Source organism: Panulirus ornatus, chromosome 58, assembly GCF_036320965.1.
Source record: "Panulirus ornatus isolate Po-2019 chromosome 58, ASM3632096v1, whole genome shotgun sequence".
NCBI lineage: Eukaryota > Metazoa > Arthropoda > Malacostraca > Decapoda > Palinuridae > Panulirus > Panulirus ornatus.
Window position 1 is genome coordinate 37378834 of NC_092281.1, and position 13973 is coordinate 37392806.

A 13973-nucleotide genomic window follows, 5' to 3' on the forward strand; every position below is an offset into this window, starting at 1 on the left:
TCGGTCAACTACTGAAATGCGACTATGTGTGGAAGACGGTCCAAATAGGAGAACATAAGGTAGGGTTGCTGCGTTGAAGTACCCGGATGACGTCATCTGATTGGTGGGGATTGAACATGACCAATCATTGGTCAGATGGTTTATAGGTACAAAATCCCGCCCTTCTCATGATGTCACTCGGGCAACTCAGAGTAGCAACCCTACCTTATGTTATGCTGTTTGGTTCCTCTTCCGCTCACGGAGGCCTTTCTTGGGGTCGCTGGCTAGAAGACTCCATATGGTAATAATAATAAAAAAAAGAAAAAGCTGGGGCAACCGCTGAAATGCGTCTCTGAGTAAAAGACGGTCCAAACAGAACATAAGATAGTTTTGGTTTGGTGAAGTACCCGTATGACGTCATCTGAGAGGCGGGTCTTGGGACTTACCGACCAATCATTGATCAGATAATTTGTGGGTTCAGAGCCCTGCCCTTCTCATGACGACGTCACCCGGGCAACTCAGAGTAGCAACCCTACCTTATGTTGCGCTGTTTGGTTCCTTTTCCAATGACGGTGGCCTTGTTTGACCTCGCTGGCTTATGTGAAATGACGACGGCTTTATTCTGCTGAAATGCGACTCTGAGCGGAAGACGGTCCAAACAGAACGGCTGTGTTGAAGTAGCCGGCTGACGTCTCATGATGGGTGGGGATTGGGATTCACCGACCAATCATTGGTCAGAAAATATGTGGGTTCAGAGCCCCGCCCCTCTCATGACGACCTCACCCGGGCAACTCAGAGTAGCAACCTTACCTTATGTTGTGATGTTTAGTTCCTCTTCCGCTCACGGAGGCCTTTCTTGGCGTCGCCAACTCATGCAAAATGAGAAATGTTTATGGTAGAAAAAAAAAACACGATCAACTTGTGAAACCCAACTCTGAGCGGATGATGGTCCAAACAGGAAAACATAAGATAGGGTTGCTGCTATGAAGTACCCGGCTGACGTCATCTGGTAGAAGGGGCCTGTGTATAACCAATCATTGGACAGACATTTTGTGGATTACAGAGCTCCGCCCTCATGACGTCACCCTGAAGCTCAGAATAGCAACGCTACCTTATGATGTCCTGTTTCGATTCTCTTTCGATCACGGTGGCCTTTCTTGGCCTCGCTGGATCATTCATGTCAGTATTGACTCTTTGATGAGCTCGGTCTACTGCTGAAATGCGATACTGGGCGGAGGACAGTCCAAATAGGCGAACATAGATATTGGTAGGGTTGCTGCATTGAAGTAGCCGGCTGACGTATTCTGATAGTTGGGGATTGGGATTCACCGACCAATCATTGATCAGATGATATGTGGGATCAGAGCCCGGCCCTTCTCATGACGTCACCCAGGTAGCTCAGAGTAGCAACCCTACCTTATGATGTCCTGTTTGGTTTCTCTTCCGCTCGTGTCGCCTTTCTTTCCCTCTCTGGCTCATTCATGTGAATGTCGCCAATTCTTTATTAAGGTCGGCGGTCAACTGCTGAAATGCGACTCTTTGCGGAAGACGTTGTAAATAGGAGAACATAAGATTGGGTTGCTGCGTTGAAGTACCCAGTGACGTCATCTGATAGACGGGGCTTGGGCATGACCAATCATTGGACAGATATTTTGTGGATTACAGAGCTCCGCTCTCATGACGTCACCCGGGAGCTAAGAATAGCAACCCTACCTTATGATGTCCTGTTTGGTTTCTCCTCCGCTCACGGTGGCCTTTCTTGGCCTCGCTGGCTCATTCATGTGAATATCGACTAAAAAGATATTCAACTGCTCGGTCAACTACTGAAATGCGACTCTGTGCGGAAGACGGTCCAAATAGGAGAACATAAGGTAGGGTTGCTGCGTTGAAGTACCCGGATGACGTCATCTGATAGGTGGGGATTGGACATGACCAATCATTGGTCAGATGGTTTATAGGTACAAAATCCCGCCCTTCTCATGACGTCACTCGGGCAACTCAGAGTAGCAACCCTACCTTATGTTGTGCTGTTTGATTCCTCTTCCGCTCACGGAGGCCTTTCTTGGCGTCGCTGGCTAGAAGACTCCTTATGGTAATAATAATAAAAAAAAGAAAAAGCTGGGGCAACCGCTGAAATGCGACTCTGAGTAAAAGACGGTCCAAACAGAACATAAGATAGTTTTGGTTTGGTGAAGTACCCGGATGACGTCATCTGAGAGGTGGGTTTTGGGACTTACCGACCAATCATTGATCAGATAATTTGTGGGTTCAGAGCCCTGCCCTTCTCATGACGACGTCACCCGGTCAACTCAAAGTAGCAACCCTACCTTATGTTGCGTTGTTTGGTTCCTTTTCCGATCACGGTGGCCTTGTTTGACCTCGCTGGCTTATGTGAGTGAAATGACGACGGTTTTATCCTGCTGAAATGCGACTCTGAGCGGAAGACGGTCCAAACAGGAGAACATAAGGTAGGGTTGCTGCATTGAAGTAGCCGGCTGACGTATTATGATGGGTGGGGATTGGGATTCACCGACCAATCATTGGTCAGATAATATGTGGGTTCAGAGCCCCGCCCTTCTCATGACGTCACCCGGGTAGCTCAGAGTAGCAACCCTATTTTATGATGTCATGTTTGGTTTCACTTCCGCTCACTGTGGCCTTTCTTGGCCTCGTTGGCTCATTCGTGTGAATATCGACTCTTTAATAAGCTCGGTCAACTGCTGAAATACGACTCTGTGCGGAAAGCGGTCCAAATAGGAGAACGTAAGGTAGGGTTGCTGCGTTGAAGTAGACGGAGACGTAATCTGATAGGTGGGGACTGGACATGACCAATCATTGGTCAGATGTTTTATAGGTGCAAAATCCTGCCCTTCCCATGACGTCACTCGGGTAACTTACAGTAGCAACCTTACCTTATGTCGTGCTGTTTAGTTCCTCTTCCGCTCACGGAGGCCTTTCTTAACCTCGCTGGCTCATTCATGTGAAAGTCGACTCTTTAATAAGCTCGGTCAACTGCTGAAATGCGACTCTGTGCGGAAGGCGGTATAAATAGGAGAACATAAGGTAGGGTTGCTGCGTTGAAGTAGCCGGATGACGTCGTCTGATAGGTGGGGCTTTGACATGACCAATCATTGGTCAGATGGTTTATACGTACAAAATCCCTCCCTTCTCATGACGTCACTCGGGCAACTCAGAGTAGCAACCTTACCTTATGTTGTGCTGTTTGATTCCTCTTCCGCTCACGGAGGCTTTTCTTGTCTTCACTGGCTAGAAGACTCCTTATGGCAATAATGATAATAATAAAAGCTCGGGCAACTGCTGAAATGCGACTCTGAGTAAAAGACGGCCAAAACAGAACATAAGATAGTTTCGGTTTAGTGAAGTACCTGGATGACGTCATCTGAGAGGTGGGTCTTGGCACTTACCGACCAATCGTTGATCAGATAATTTGTGGGATCAGAGAGCACTGCCCTTCTCATGACGACGTCCACAAGGCAACTCAGAGTAGCAACCCTATCTTATGTTGCGCTGTTTGGTTTCTTTTCCGATCACGGTGCCTTGTTTGACCTCGCTGGCTTATGTGAAATGACGGCGGCTTTATCCTGCTGAAACGCGACTCCGAGCGGAAGACGGTCCAAACAGGAGAATATAAGAGAGGGTTGCAGTGTTGAAGTACCCATCTGATAGGTGGGGCCTGGGCATAACCACAATTCATTGTTCAAATATTTTGTGGTTTACAGAACTCCGCCCTCCTGAAGATGTCACAGGGGTAGCTCAGAGTAGGAACCCTACCTTATGATGTCATGTTTGGTTTTTCTTCCGCTCACGTCGCCTTTCTTGACCTCGCTGGCTCATTCATGCGAATATCGACTCTTTGATAAGCTCAGTCAACTGCTGAAATGCGACTCTGTGCGGAAGACGGTCCAAATAGGAGAACATAAGGTAGGGTTGCTTCGTTGAAGTAGCCGGAGACGTCATCTGATAGGTGGGGCTTGGACATGACCAATCATTGGTCAAATGGTTTATAGGTACAAAATCCCGCCATTCTCATGACGTTACTTGGGCAACTCAGAGTAGCAAACTAACCTTATGTTGTGCTGTTTGATTACTCTTCCGCTCACGGAGGCCTTTCTTGTCTTCGCTGGCTAGAAGACTTATTAGGGTAATAATAATAGAAAAGAAAAAAAAAGCTCGTGCAACTGGTGAAATACGACTCTGATTAAAAGATGTTCCAAATAGAACATAAGATAGTTTTGTTTTGATGAAGTACCCAGATGACGTCATCTGAGAGGTGGGTCTTTGGACATCCCGACCAATCATTGATCAGATAATTTGTGGGTTCAGAGCCCTGCCCTTCTCATGACGACCTCACCCGGGCAACTCAGAGTAGCAACCCTACCTTATGTTGCGCTGTTTGGTTCCTCTTCCAATCACGGTGGCCTTGTTTGACATCGCTGGCTTATGTGAAATAACAACGGCCTTTATCCTGCTGAAATGCGACTCTGAGCGGAAGGCGGTCCAAACAGGAAAACATAAGATAAGGTCGCTATGTTGAAGTACCCAGCTGACGTCATGTTATAGACGGGGCCTGGGTATAACCAATCATTGGACAGACATTTTGTGGATTACAGAGCTCCGCCCTCATGAAGTCATCCGGGAGCTCAGACTAGCAACCCTATGATGTCCTGTTTGGTTTCTCTTCTGCTCACGTCGCGTTTCTTGGCCTCGCTGGCTCATTCATGTGAAAGTCGACTCTTTAATAAGCTCGGTCAATTGCTGAAATGCGTTTCTGTGCGGAAGGCGGTCCAAATAGGAGAACATAAGTTAGGGTTGCTGCGTTGAAGTAGCAGGATCACGTCATCTGATAAGTGGGGCTTGGACATGACCAATAAATCATTGGTCAGATGGTTCAAGTTACAAAATCCCGCCCTTCTTATGACGTCACTCGGGCAACTCAGAGTAACAACCTTACCTTATGTTGTGATGTTAATTCCTCTTCCGCTCACGGAGGCCTTTCTTGGCCTCGCCAACTCATGCAAAATGAGAAATGTTTATGGTAAAAAAAAAAAAACACGATCAACTGGTGAAACCCAACTCTGAGCGGATGATGGTCCAAACAGGAAAACATAAGATAGGGTTGCTGCTATGAAGTACCCGGCTGACGTCATCTGATAGAAGGGGCCTGTGTATAACCAATCATTGGACAAACATTTTGTGGATTACAGAGCTCCGTCCTCATGACGTCACCCTGAAGCTCAGAATAGCAACCCTACCTTATGATGTCCTGTTTCGATTCTCTTTCGATCACGGTGGCCTTTCTTGGCCTCGCTGGCTCATTCATGTCAGTATTGACTCTTTGATGAGCTCGGTCAACTGCTGAAATGCGACACTGGGCGGAAAACAGTCCAAATAGGCGAACATAGAATAAGGTAGGGTTGCTGCTATGAAGTACCCGGCTGACGTATTCTGATAGGTGGGGATTGGGATTCACCGACCAATCAATGATCAGATGATATGTGGGATCAGAGCCCGGCCCTTCTCATGACGTCACCCAGGTAGCTCAGAGTAGCAACCCTACCTTATGATGTCCTGTTTGGTTTCGCTTCCGCTCGTGTCGCCTTTCTTTCCCTCTCTGGCTCATCATGTGAATGTCGTCAATTCTTTATTAAGGTCGTCGGTCAACTGCTGAAATGCGACTCTTTGCGGAAGACGTTGTAAATAGGTGAACATAAGATAGGGTTGCTGCGTTGAAGTGCCCAGCTGACGTCATCTGATAGACGAGGCCTGGGCATGACCAATCATTGGACAGATAATTTGTGGATTACAGAGCTCCGCTCTCATGACGTCACCCGGAAGCTAAGAATAGCAACCCTACCTTATGTTGCGCTGTTTGGTTCCTTTTCCGATGACGGTGGCCTTGTTTGACCTCGCTGGCTTATGTGAAGTGACGACGGCTTTATTGTGCTGAAATGCGACTCTGAGCGGAAGACGGTCCAAACAGAACGGCTGTGTTGAAGTAGCCGGCTGACGTCTCATGATGGGTGGGGATTGGGATTCACCGACCAATCATTGGTCAGATAATATGTGGGTTCAGAGCCCCGCCCTTCTCATGACCTCACCCGGGTAGCTCAGAGTAGCAACCCTATTTTATGATGTCATGTTTGGTTTCACTTCCGCTCACTGTGGCCTTTCTTGGCCTCGTTGGCTCATTCGTGTGAATATCGACTCTTTAATAAGCTCGGTCAACTGCTGAAATGCGACTCTGTGCGGAAGGCGGTCCAAATAGGAGAACGTAAGGTAGTGTTCCTGCGTTGAAGTAGACGGATGACGTAATCTGATAGGTGGGGACTGGACACGACCAATCATTGGTCAGATGGTTTATAGGTACAAAATCCGCCCTTCCTATGACGTCACTCGGGCAACTCACAGTAGCAACCTTACCTTATATTGTGCTGTCTAGTTCCTCTTCCGCTCACGGAGGCCTTTCTTGCCCTTGCTGGCTCAGTCATGTGAAAGTCGACTCTTTAATAAGCTCGGTCGACTGCTGAAATGCGACTCTGAGTAAAAGACGGTCCAAACAGAACATAAGATAGTTTCGGTTTGGTGAAGTACCCGGATGACGTCATCTGAGACGTGGGTCTTGGCACTTACCGACCAATCGTTGATCAGATAATTTGTGGGATTAGAGAGCACTGCCATTCTCATGACGACGTCAACCGGGCAACTCAGAGCAGCAACCCTACCTTATGTTGTGCTGTTTGGTTTCTTTTCAGATCACGGTGGCCTTGTTTGACCTCGCTGGCTTATATGAAATGACGGCGGCTTTCTCCTGCTGAAATGCGACTCCGTGCGGAAGACGGTCCAAACAGAACGGCTGTGTTGAAGTAGCCGGCTGACGTCTCATGATGGGTGGGGATTGGGATTCACCGACCAATCATTGGTCAGATAATATGTGGGTTCAGAGCCCCGCCCTTCTCATGACCTCACCCAGGTAGCTCAGAGTAGCAACCCTATTTTATGATGTCATATTTGGTTTCACTTCCGCTCACCGTGGCCTTTCTTGGCCTCGTTGGCTCATTCGTGTGAATATCGACTCTTTAATAAGCTCGGTCAACTGCTGAAATGCGACTCTGTGCGGAAGGCGGTCCAAATAGGAGAACTTAAGGTAGGGTTCCTGCGTTGAAGTAGACGGAGACGTAATCTGATAGGTGGGGACTGGACACGACCAATCATTGGTCAGATGCTTTATAGGTACAAAATCCGCCCTTCCCATGACGTCACTCGGGCAACTCACAGTAGCAACCTTACCTTATATTGTGCTGTTTAGTTCCTCTTCCGCTCACGTCGCGTTTCTTGGCCTCGCTGGCTCATTCATGTGAAAGTCGACTCTTTAATAAGCTCGGTCAACTGCTGAAATGCGACTCTGGGCGGAAGACGATCCAAACAGGAGAACATAAGGTAGGGTTGCTGCATTGAAGTAACCGGCTTACGTCTTCTGAGAGGTGGGTATTGGGAGTCACCGACCAATCATTGATCAGATAATATGTGGGTTTAGAGCCCTGCCCTTCTCATGACGACGTCAACCGGGCAACTCAGAGTAGCAACCCAACCTTATGTTGCGCTGTTTGGTTCCTCTTTTGATCATGATGGCCTTGTTTCACCTCACTGGCTTATGTAAAATGACGACGGCTTTATTCTGCTGAAATGCGACTCTTTGCGGAAGACGTTGTAAATAGGAGAACATAAGATTGGGTTGCTGCGTTGAAGTACCCAGCTGACGTCATCTGATAGACGGGGCCTGGGCATGACCAATCATTGGACAGATATTTTGTGGATTACAAAGCTCCGCTCTCATGACGTCACCCGGGAGCTAAGAATAGCAACCCTACCTTATGATGTCCTGTTTCGTTTCTCCTCCGCTCACGGTGGCCTTTCTTGGCCTCGCTAGCTTATTCATGTGAGTGTTGCTGACTCATTGATAAGCTCGGTCAACTGCTGAAATGCGACTCTGGGCGGAAGACGATCCAAAAAGGAGAACATAAGGTAGGGTTGTTGCATTGAAGTAGCCGGCTTACGTCTTCTGATAGGTGGGTATTGGGAGGCACCGACCAATCATTGATCAGATAATATGTGGGTTCAGAGCCCGCCCTTCTCATGACGTCACCTGGGTAGCTCAGAGAAGCAACCCTACCTTATGTTGTGCTGTTTGCTTCCTCCTCCGATCACGGTGGCCTTGCTTGATTGATATCACTGGCTTATGTGAAGTGACTGCGGCCTACCTTATGATGTCATGTTTGGTTTCTGTTCCGCTCAAATCGCCTTTCTTGGCCTCGCTGGCTCATTCATGTGAATATCGACTAAAGATATTCAACTGCTCGGTCAACTACTGAAATGCGACTATGTGTGGAAGACGGTCCAAATAGGAGAACATAAGGTAGGGTTGCTGCGTTGAAGTAGCCGGATGACGTCATCTGATAGGTGGGGATTGGACTTGACCAATCATTGATCAAATGGTTTATAGGTACAAAATCCCGCCCTTCTCATGACGTCACTCGGGCAACTCAGAGTAGCAACCCTACCTTATGTTGTGCTGTTTGGTTCCTTTTCCGATGACGGTGGCCTTGTTTGACCTCGCTGGCTTATGTGAAATGACGACGGCTTTATTCTGCTGAAATGCGACTCTGAGCGGAAGACGGTCCAAACAGAACGGCTGTGTTGAAGTAGCCGGCTGACGTCTCATGATGGGTGGGGATTGGGATTCACCGACCAATCATTGGTCAGATAATATGTGGGTTCAGAGCCCCGCCCTTCTCATGACGTCACCCGGGTAGCTCAGAGTAGCAACCCTATTTTATGATGTCATGTTTGGTTTCACTTCCGCTCACTGTGGCCTTTCTTGGCCTCGTTGGCTCATTCGTGTGAATATCGACTCTTTAATAAGCTCGGTCAACTGCTGAAATGCGACTCTGTGCGGAAGGCGGTCCAAATAGGAGAACGTAAGGTAGTGTTCCTGCGTTGAAGTAGACGGAGACGTAATCTGATAGGTGGGGACTTGGACACGACCAATCATTGGTCAGATGGTTTATAGGTACAAAATCCGCCCTTCCTATGACGTCACTCGGGCAACTCACAGTAGCAACCTTACCTTATATTGTGCTGTTTAGTTCCTCTTCCGCTCACGGAGGCCTTTCTTGCCCTTGCTGGCTCAGTCATGTGAAAGTCGACTCTTTAATAAGCTCGGTCGACTGCTGAAATGCGACTCTGAGTAAAAGACGGTCCAAACAGAACATAAGATAGTTTCGGTTTGGTGAAGTACCCGGATGACGTCATCTGAGACGTGGGTCTTGGCACTTACCGACCAATCGTTGATCAGATAATTTGTGGGATTAGAGAGCACTGCCATTCTCATGACGACGTCAACCGGGCAACTCAGAGCAGCAACCCTACCTTATGTTGTGCTGTTTGGTTTCTTTTCAGATCACGGTGGCCTTGTTTGACCTCGCTGGCTTATATGAAATGACGGCGGCTTTATCTTGCTGAAATGCGACTCCGTGCGGAAGACGGTCCAAAAAGGAGAACATAAGAGAGGGTTGCTGTGTTGAAGTATCCATCTGATTGGTGGTTCCTGGGCATAACCACCAGTCATTGTTCAGATGTTTTGTAGTTTACAGAACTCCGCCCTGCTCATGACGTCACCCAGGTAGCTCAGAGTAGCAACCCTACCTTATGATGTCCTGTTTGGTTTCGCTTCCGCTCGTGTCGCCTTTCTTTCCCTCTCTGGCTCATTCATGTGAATGTCGTCAATTCTTTATTAAGGTCGGCGGTCAACTGCTGAAGTGCGACTCTTTGCGGAAGACGTTGTAAATAGGAGAACATAAGATAGGGTTGCTGCGTTGAAGTGCCCAGTTGACGTCATCTGATAGACGGGGCCTGGGCATGACCAATCATTGGACAGATATTTTGTGGATTACAGAGCTCCGCTCTCATGACGTCACCCGGGAGCTAAGAATAGCAACACTACCTTATGATGTCCTGTTTGGTTTCTCCTCCGCTCACGGTGGACTTTCTTGGCCTCGCTGGCTCATTCATGTGAGTGTTGTTGACTCATTGATAAGGTCGGTCAACTGCTGAAATGCGACTCTGGGCGAAAGACGATCCAAAAAGGAGAACATAAGGTAGGGTTGCTGCATTGAAGTAGCCGGCTTACGTCTTCTGATAGGTGGGTATTGGGAGTCACCGACCAATCACTGATCAGATAATATGTGGGTTCAGAGCCCGCCCTTCTCATGACGTCACCTGGGTAGCTCAGAGAAGCAACCCTACCTTATGTTGTGCTGTTTGCTTCCTCCTCCGATCACGGTGGCCTTGCTTGATTGATATCACTGGCTTATGTGAAGTGACTGCGGCCTACCTTATGATGTCATGTTTGGTTTCTGTTCTGCTCAAATCGCCTTTCTTGGCCTCGCTGGCTCATTCATGTGAATGATCGACTAAAGATATTCAACTGCTCGGTCAACTACTGAAATGCGACTATGTGTGGAAGACGGTCCAAATAGGAGAACATAAGGTAGGGTTGCTGCGTTGAAGTACCCGGATGACGTCATCTGATTGGTGGGGATTGAACATGACCAATCATTGGTCAGATGGTTTATAGGTACAAAATCCCGCCCTTCTCATGATGTCACTCGGGCAACTCAGAGTAGCAACCCTACCTTATGTTATGCTGTTTGGTTCCTCTTCCGCTCACGGAGGCCTTTCTTGGGGTCGCTGGCTAGAAGACTCCATATGGTAATAATAATAAAAAAAAGAAAAAGCTGGGGCAACCGCTGAAATGCGTCTCTGAGTAAAAGACGGTCCAAACAGAACATAAGATAGTTTTGGTTTGGTGAAGTACCCGTATGACGTCATCTGAGAGGCGGGTCTTGGGACTTACCGACCAATCATTGATCAGATAATTTGTGGGTTCAGAGCCCTGCCCTTCTCATGACGACGTCACCCGGGCAACTCAGAGTAGCAACCCTACCTTATGTTGCGCTGTTTGGTTCCTTTTCCAATGACGGTGGCCTTGTTTGACCTCGCTGGCTTATGTGAAATGACGACGGCTTTATTCTGCTGAAATGCGAATCTGAGCGGAAGACGGTCCAAACAGAACGGCTGTGTTGAAGTAGCCGGCTGACGTCTCATGATGGGTGGGGATTGGGATTCACCGACCAATCATTGGTCAGAAAATATGTGGGTTCAGAGCCCCGCCCCTCTCATGACGACCTCACCCGGGCAACTCAGAGTAGCAACCTTACCTTATGTTGTGATGTTTAGTTCCTCTTCCGCTCACGGAGGCCTTTCTTGGCGTCGCCAACTCATGCAAAATGAGAAATGTTTATGGTAGAAAAAAAAAAACACGATCAACTTGTGAAACCCAACTCTGAGCGGATGATGGTCCAAACAGGAAAACATAAGATAGGGTTGCTGCTATGAAGTACCCGGCTGACGTCATCTGGTAGAAGGGGCCTGTGTATAACCAATCATTGGACAGACATTTTGTGGATTACAGAGCTCCGCCCTCATGACGTCACCCTGAAGCTCAGAATAGCAACGCTACCTTATGATGTCCTGTTTCGATTCTCTTTCGATCACGGTGGCCTTTCTTGGCCTCGCTGGATCATTCATGTCAGTATTGACTCTTTGATGAGCTCGGTCTACTGCTGAAATGCGATACTGGGCGGAGGACAGTCCAAATAGGCGAACATAGATATTGGTAGGGTTGCTGCATTGAAGTAGCCGGCTGACGTATTCTGATAGTTGGGGATTGGGATTCACCGACCAATCATTGATCAGATGATATGTGGGATCAGAGCCCGGCCCTTCTCATGACGTCACCCAGGTAGCTCAGAGTAGCAACCCTACCTTATGATGTCCTGTTTGGTTTCTCTTCCGCTCGTGTCGCCTTTCTTTCCCTCTCTGGCTCATTCATGTGAATGTCGCCAATTCTTTATTAAGGTCGGCGGTCAACTGCTGAAATGCGACTCTTTGCGGAAGACGTTGTAAATAGGAGAACATAAGATTGAGTTGCTGCGTTGAAGTACCCAGCTGACGTCATCTGATAGACGGGGCCTTGGGCATGACCAATCATTGGACAGATATTTTGTGGATTACAGAGCTCCGCTCTCATGACGTCACCCGGGAGCTAAGAATAGCAACCCTACCTTATGATGTCCTGTTTGGTTTCTCCTCCGCTCACGGTGGCCTTTCTTGGCCTCGCTGGCTCATTCATGTGAATATCGACTAAAAAGATATTCAACTGCTCGGTCAACTACTGAAATGCGACTCTGTGCGGAAGACGGTCCAAATAGGAGAACATAAGGTAGGGTTGCTGCGTTGAAGTACCCGGATGACGTCATCTGATAGGTGGGGATTGGACATGACCAATCATTGGTCAGATGGTTTATAGGTACAAAATCCCGCCCTTCTCATGACGTCACTCGGGCAACTCAGAGTAGCAACCCTACCTTATGTTGTGCTGTTTGATTCCTCTTCCGCTCACGGAGGCCTTTCTTGGCGTCGCTGGCTAGAAGACTCCTTATGGTAATAATAATAAAAAAAAGAAAAAGCTGGGGCAACCGCTGAAATGCGACTCTGAGTAAAAGACGGTCCAAACAGAACATAAGATAGTTTTGGTTTGGTGAAGTACCCGGATGACGTCATCTGAGAGGTGGGTTTTGGGACTTACCGACCAATCATTGATCAGATAATTTGTGGGTTCAGAGCCCTGCCCTTCTCATGACGACGTCACCCGGTCAACTCAAAGTAGCAACCCTACCTTATGTTGCGTTGTTTGGTTCCTTTTCCGATCACGGTGGCCTTGTTTGACCTCGCTGGCTTATGTGAGTGAAATGACGACGGTTTTATCCTGCTGAAATGCGACTCTGAGCGGAAGACGGTCCAAACAGGAGAACATAAGGTAGGGTTGCTGCATTGAAGTAGCCGGCTGACGTATTATGATGGGTGGGGATTGGGATTCACCGACCAATCATTGGTCAGATAATATGTGGGTTCAGAGCCCCGCCCTTCTCATGACGTCACCCGGGTAGCTCAGAGTAGCAACCCTATTTTTATGATGTCATGTTTGGTTTCACTTCCGCTCACTGTGGCCTTTCTTGGCCTCGTTGGCTCATTCGTGTGAATATCGACTCTTTAATAAGCTCGGTCAACTGCTGAAATACGACTCTGTGCGGAAAGCGGTCCAAATAGGAGAACGTAAGGTAGGGTTGCTGCGTTGAAGTAGACGGAGACGTAATCTGATAGGTGGGGACTGGACATGACCAATCATTGGTCAGATGTTTTATAGGTGCAAAATCCTGCCTTCCCATGACGTCACTCGGGTAACTTACAGTAGCAACCTTACCTTATGTCGTGCTGTTTAGTTCCTCTTCCGCTCACGGAGGCCTTTCTTAACCTCGCTGGCTCATTCATGTGAAAGTCGACTCTTTAATAAGCTCGGTCAACTGCTGAAATGCGACTCTGTGCGGAAGGCGGTATAAATAGGAGAACATAAGGTAGGGTTGCTGCGTTGAAGTAGCCGGATGACGTCGTCTGATAGGTGGGGCTTTGACATGACCAATCATTGGTCAGATGGTTATACGTACAAAATCCCTCCCTTCTCATGACGTCACTCGGGCAACTCAGAATAGCAACCTTACCTTATGTTGTGCTGTTTGATTCCTCTTCCGCTCAACGGAGGCTTTTCTTGTCTTCCACTGGCTAAAGACTCCTTAATGGCAATTAATGATAATAATAAAAGCTCGGGCAACTGCTGAAATGCGACTCTGGAGGTAAAAGACGCCAAAACAGAACATAAGATAGTTTCGGGTTTAGTGAAAGTACCTGGATTACGTCATCTGAGAGTGGTCTTGGCACTCCCGACCAATCGTTGAATCAGAATATTTGTGGGATCAGAGAGCACTGCCCTTCTAATGACGACGTCCACAAGCAACTCA